Genomic DNA, 7,392 nt, shown 5'->3' with positions numbered 1-7,392 from the left:
AAATGATCCTATTTTCAAAATTTGAGAAATCCCAAATATGAAAATAATGAAACTTCCAACTCTCTCCGAGGGTCCTTGAGTTGCGTGAAATTTTCTAGGATCGGAAAATGCGAGAAAAATATGATATGCATGATGATCTAATGTATAACATTCCAAATTGAAAATTTGGGATGTTACAAACCTACCCCCTTAAGATGAATCTCGCCCTCGAGATTCGGGTTGGCTAGAAAATAGGTGAGGGTGGTCCTTGAGCAAAACTTCCTCTCTTTCCCAGGTGGCTTCATCCTCAGTGTGGTGGCTCCACTGAACTTTACAAAACTTGATAACTTTGCTGCGGGTAACTCTGCTGGCATAATCGAGAATCTTAACAGGTTTTTCCTCATATGTCAAGTCATCCTTCAACTGAATTGCTTCCAGTGGCACTGTGTCTCTTAACGGTACCTCTGCTATCTCTGGGGGACATTTCTTCAACTGAGAAACATGGAATACATCATGAACTCCTGACAGTCCTTCTGGCAATTCCAACTTATAAGCAACTTCTCCCATACGTTGCAAAATCTCATACGGTCCAACGAAACGGGGTGCTAACTTTCCTTTAACTCCAAAACGCTTAACTCCTCGAAGCGGGGATACTCTGAGATATACTCTGTCTCCAACTTCATACTCAATCGCTTTGCGCTTTGAATCGGCATAGCTCTTCTGTCTGGACTGGGCTACCTTGAGCCTGTCTCAAATCAACTTAACCTTCTATTCAGACTCCTTAATCAAATCTGGTCCAAAGAATTGACGGTCTCCAACTTCGTTCCAGGACAACGGTGTCCTGCACCTTCTTCCATACAGAGCCTCGAAAGGTGACATCTTCAAGCTGGTTTGGTAACTGTTGTTGTAGGAAAATTCTGCATACGGCAAATTATCATCCCAGCTAGATCCATAATCTAGTGCACAAGCTCTCAGCATATCTTCCAAAATCTGATTGACTCTCTCAGTCTGTCCATCGGTCTGTGGGTGGAAAGCTGTACTGAATTCCAATCTAGTTCCCAATGTCTCGTGCAACTGGTTCCAAAATTTCGAGGTAAACTGGGTTCCTCTATCTGATACGATGCTCCTTGGAACTCCGTGTAAACACACAATTCTGGTCATGTATATCTTTGCCAACTTAGCACTGCTATAGGTAGTCTTGACTGGAATGAAATGAGCTACCTTTGTTAAACGGTCGACTATAACCCAAATCGAGTCATATCCTGAACGGGTCTTTGGCAAACCTGTGATGAAATCCATGCCTAGTTTATCCCACTTCCATTCGGGTATCGGCAACGGTTGTAACAATCCTGCTGGCTTCTGATGTTCTGCCTTTACTCTCTGACATACATCGCAAATAGCTACATACTCCGCAATATCCTTCTTCATTCCGGTCCACCAGAAAGTGTTCTTCAAATCCAAATACATCTTGGTATTTCCTGGGTGAATCGAATAGGGTGAATCATGGGCTTCTTGTAAAATCAACTTCCTGATTTCTGGGTTATTGGGCACATAAACACAGTCTTCCAACCATAGGGTATCGTGTTCATCCTCACAAAATCCTTTAGCCTTTCCTTTGCCCATTTTCTCCTTTATAGAGGCAACTTCCTTATCTGCCTTTTGGGCTTCTCTGATTTTGTCCATCAGTGTCGACTGAATCTCCAATGTTGCTACATAGCCTCTCGGAACTATTTCCAAACGTAGCTCTCGAAGGTCCTCGGCTAACTCATTGGGTATTCCTCCCATCATTAGGGTATTGACGTGGCTCTTACGGCTTAATGCGTCTGCTACGACATTAGCCTTTCCGGGGTGATAATGCAATCTCATATCATAATCCTTGATAAGTTCTAACCATCTCCTTTGTCTGAGATTCAATTCCTTCTGTGTGAAGATGTACTTCAGACTCTTGTGATCCGTATATACTTCACAATGATTTCCAATGAGAAAATGTCTCCACGTCTTCAGGGCATGCACAACGGCTGCTAACTCCAAATCATGAGTGGCATAATTCAACTCATGGGGCTTAAGTTGTCGTGAAGCATACGAAACAACTCTTCCTTCCTGCATAAGCACTGCTCCAAGTCCTCGACGTGAAGCGTCGCAATACACCTCATAATCCTTAGTCTGATCTGGCAATATCAAAACTGGTGAGGTAACCAATCTTTTCTTCAACTCCTGAAAACTTGCCTCACAGTCCTCAGTCCATATGAATTTGTTATCCTTCTTCAACAATTCAGTCATAGGCTTAGCAATCCTTGAGAAATTCTCAATGAATCTTCGGTAGTATCCTGCGAGTCCAAGAAAACTCCGAATCTCTCCAACTGTCGTTGGTGCTTCCCAATTAGTTACGGTCTCAACCTTTGTGGGGTCAACTGCTATTCCTTCTCCGGATATAACATGTCCGAGAAATCCAACTTCCTTTAGCCAAAACTCACATTTGCTGAACTTGGCGTATAACTGATGTTCTCTTAGCTTCTCCAAAACCAATCGCAATTGTTCCTTGTGTTCCTCTTCATTCTTCGAGAAAATCAAAATGTCATCTATGAACACCACGACGAACTTATCCAAAGACTCCATAAACACTTTGTTCATCAGGTTCATGAAATAACCTGGTGCGTTAGTCAGTCCAAATGACATAACGGTATACCCGTACAGTCCATATCTCGTGGTAAATGCAGTCTTGGGTATGTCTTGCTCCCGAATCTTCAACTGATGGTACCCTGATCGCAAGTCGATCTTGGAAAACACTTTGGCTCCTTGCAAACGATCAAACAGATCATTTATCATTGGTAGTGGGTACTTGTTCTTGATTGTTACCGCATTCAATTCACTATAATCAACAACCATTCTCAAAGATCCATCCTTCTTCTCTACTAACAAAACGGGTGATCCCCAAGGTGAAGAACTTGGGCGAATGTAACCATTATCCAATAACTCCTTAATCTGATTCTTAATTTCCACCAAATCCTTTGCTGGCATCCGGTACGGTCGCTTCGATATTGGGCCTGTACCTGGCAATAACTCAATCAAAAACTCAATGTCTCTATCCAGTGGCATGCCTGGTAATTCCTCAGGAAATACATCAGGAAAATCCTTTACCACTGGTACTTCCTCCTGCACAACTCCTGATAAGCAATTCACTTGTGTCCTGTTTGGCACATGCCGGGATACATACTTGATCCTTCTTCCTTCTGGTGTGGTAAGCAAAATTGTCTTACTGGCGCAATCGATGTTTCCTCCATACATCGACAGCCAATCCATACCAAGAATCACATCCAGACCTTGGGATTCCAGAATAATTAAATCCGTTGGGAATACATGCCTTCCTATACTCAATGGTACTTGAAAACATCCTTGTCTGGCCATGTATTCTGCTCCTGGCGAGCTTACTAGCATAGGTGTTTTAAGAATCCTAGTGGGCAGGCTATACTTTTCCACAAATCCCCTTGATATGTATGAATGCGATGCACCAGTATCAAAAAGAACGAGTGCAGTAAATGACTTAACCAAAACTTACCGATTACTGCATCGGGCTGATCTTCAATCTCCTCCACATTAACGTGGTTCACCTGTCCCCTATTGAAAGGGTTCGGCTTCTTCCCAGAGCTTCCATTGCCATTTCCATTCTGGCCTTCAGGACATTCATTGGCATAATGTCCGGTCTTCGAACACTTGAAACAGGTGACTTGACTCAGGTCTCTCTTGGTTGGGGTTGATGGGGTTGTTCGGTTCTGGCCGTTGCTTCCTCCATTCCCATTACCATTCTTGTGGCCATTATGGTTGTGTGAGCTACCTCCTCCATGGGTGTGCTGAAACTTAAATCCCGGTTTAGGGGTAAAACGGGGCTTCTGCTGGGCTCCAGAATTATACTTCCCCTGTCCATACTTCCTCTTACGGTTCTCAATCTGCTGTTGCTTCCCTTCAATCATGATGGCACGATCTACCAACTCCTGGTAGTTGTTGAAATTTGCTACCATCAACTGCATGCTTAGTTCATCATTCAGTCCTTCCAGAAACTTCTCCTGCTTAGCTACATCCGTAGCAATGTCATCTGGGGCATAACGTGCTAATTTGCTAAAGTCATCAACGTACTGGCCAACAGTCCTTCCTCCTTGGCGTAAGTTGCGAAACTCACGCTTCTTCATGGCCATGGCCCCTGCTGAGACATGGGCAGTGCGAAAAGCTTGCTGAAATTGATCCCATGTGACAGTGTCTACCGGGTAAGTGGCTGTGAAATTCTCCCACCATGCGGCTGCGGGTCCTTCAAGCTGATGTGCTGCAAACTTCACTCTTTCTCCATCTGTACATCCTGCAGTGGTCAACTCCCTTCCTATCTTGCGGAGCCAATCATCTGCTACAATCGGCTTGGTGCTACTGGAGTACACCGGCGGATTTAGTCTAAGGAAACGAGTCAAATGATCCGCAGGTGGTGGTGGTGGGTTGTTGTTGTTGTTGCCCTGGTTCTGCACCAATGTTTGAATCAGGGTGTTCTGCTGCTGGATCAGTTGGGTGATCTCTGGCGGGAAAACGAATTCAGGGTCACGTCTCGGAGGCATCTGATGGGTTTAGAAAAGAAGAAAAATTTAGAATAGAATGAGGTCTAAGGGGAATCACTACCCAAATGCACATGAGCAAATGCACACAAAATCACTCCATTCAATCAAACAAGGCTTACAACGATCTAACTATCGCAAGTGCGTGTACTATAATGTTTACATGGGGGGAAATACTACTAATATGTGGGGGACTTCTACTAACTTGAACCGGTGGAAGATTCCATGATGTCTGCTCCAGCTTCGTCTTCAAAATCGGGTTCACTTGGATCCGAATCGGTGTTGTCGATGATGATGTAGTCGCTTGGACAGTTGATATACTGGTCTTCATTCCTGAGTGCTAACTTCTTCTTGATTTCTTCAATCTCCTGCTTAAGATCGCAATTGTGCCTTGCTAGAGCTACGATCTCGTCCATGTAGTCCTTGCGTGTAGTCTTTAGTTCTCCTTCAAGTTCGATGATCCTTCCCTTTGCATTCTGCAACTCCAACATATCATTGCACATCTGGTTCTCCTGGCGTCGAATGTGCTGGTTTAACTCCTGGATAAAAGCTGCAATGGATCTATCCTTCTTGGTGCTGACTATGTCCCATTTGTCATCTCGGCGTCCGCAAATCTGGTAGATGGTGTCCTTGAGGTCTTCTTGATAAACTTCTCCAATGCGTCCTATGGTGATATGAGCTGCCATGCTCCTTCCTAGACTCCAGGTTGGTGCATTGAAAACACTATCTATAGGCTTCGTGATTGGCGCGAATGTTCTTCCCGGAATGTGAGCTTGAATCTTCCAGCGCTCCTCTTCAGGCAGAGTGGCGTTGAAGGTTCCCGTGAAGCTTGGTAATCCAATGTTCAGGTACTTGGTGACTTCTGGATTTCGCTTGAAGGAAGTCTAAAAGGTGTGCCTTCATCCGGTTGGGTGTACTTAATCTTCGCGTCCTTCATCCTAAAGAGTAGAATAGATGAGGAGTTAGAAAATGAGAGGAGAGTAGTGATCTATGGCTTTAACTTAGTGGTCGTGTCCTACAGTCAGCGTGTGCTCTGATACCATCTCTGTAGCGACCTGACCCGAATGGATCACGTCTACTGTGCTACGGTGTCATCCCTGGATCAGTAATGCTGACACCACACAGTACATCGAGGTTTTATAGCAGAGTTGCAATCACACACTTATTACATCGATGGCTGAAAAAGAACTTATTACAATAAATATGGCTTAAGGCCATCTAATAACGATAACAGCGGAAAGCTTGGAAGATAAGTGAGTCCATCAACTCCATCGGCATCACTGAGTATAGAACCACGACCTAAATTCCTTACTCGTCGTCTGAAAAGTCTGCAACATGAAAGTTGCAGCCCGAAAACGGGTCAGCACATGGAATATGCTGGCAATGTAACACATAGAGAGTAATGAAACAATAAGCCTATACTACATGCATATTTGGCTGGTGGTAAGGCTCTATGGTTACAGTTTTGCGAAAAGCCAATTTTTCCCTACATCAAAGGAATAATTTTGTTTAACTATCATGGTGGTTGTTAAACATTGAGAATGGTTGACAGGATCCTCAATCCCAATTAAAAGTACTCATTAAAACCCAATAGCTTTTATTAGAGGTAACATGTTGAGATTCACATGATATTCAATTACTAGATACTCAAAACGTCCATAACCGGGGACACGGCTAATCATGATTAGTTTGTTACTCTGCAGAGGTTTGCGCACTTTTCCCCACATGACTCGATCGCCTCCGTTTGTTTTCTCGCACTACATGGTGTTTGAGAGACGGATGACCGAGACATAGTCTTTCAGAAGCACTAGCACCTTACATGTGGGGTAGACCGGTACACCTACATCCCCTACATCTGCTAGTCCACCCCGTAAGAGTTCGCACAACTTAGTAAACTATGCTAGAGCCCATAGTAGCATGTGGCTGCACACGGAAGTTTCCAGTTTGAAATATCTTATGATCCCTTAGAGCCTGGGTGGCGGTCCAAAAAAAAACAGGCAAGTCCTGATAGACATCAGGTGCCTCAATCCACCCAGATGTGTGTTTAAGTTGCCACCTTAGATAAACCATTAAAATTATCAATCTCACATCTGTCATGGATATCACTCACCCAATCCACGTCTACTAGCATAGCATGGCAATATAAGCAAACGTAGAGTAACTCCCAAAGGTTTCATAATAATACAGGTAATAGGTACTACCTCATCTACTTCCCATCCCACAATTTAATTAGATCCTAATCATGCAATGTGAGAGGATTGATCTAATGCAATAAAACATGGGTTGTAGAAAAGGTATGATCAAAGTGTTACTTGCCTTGCTGATGATCCGCGAGTCCTAGGGTTTCGAAGTAACAAGCGGCGCACTCCGGGTGATCTAACGCAGACAAACAACAAGCATACAATAAGTACTCATCTAATGCACAGGGAAATCTCGAATAAAAGATCTAACCAGAGAGTTCAACTTAAGAATCCTGGATGCAAAAGAATCGAATCAAATAAGGCATCGAAAGTCGGAACTCGAGAGAGAACGACTCGGTTTAGAAATCTGAAATTAGGTCAAAATTTCACAGTAGCAAAACTCTGTGAAAGTTGGTTAGTCGGAACGGCGGTTTCGTTACGAAACTCCAGGCGTTTGAATCACCTGATTCCGATAAACGAGCAAGAAATAAAACAGATTTGAAAATTCGATCAGAAATCGAATCAGAAAAATAACGGATTAAATCCGATTAAAAGAAAAACGACGAACGGTTTAAACGAACAGACGTTCATTAACCGAGGCGATCAGGTGATCACGTTCGTTAAGACGAACGGTCCGGCGA

Source organism: Triticum aestivum, unplaced genomic scaffold (assembly GCF_018294505.1).
Source record: "Triticum aestivum cultivar Chinese Spring unplaced genomic scaffold, IWGSC CS RefSeq v2.1 scaffold94222, whole genome shotgun sequence".
NCBI classification, from domain to species: domain Eukaryota; kingdom Viridiplantae; phylum Streptophyta; class Magnoliopsida; order Poales; family Poaceae; genus Triticum; species Triticum aestivum.
This window is presented reverse-complemented; position numbering follows the sequence as displayed.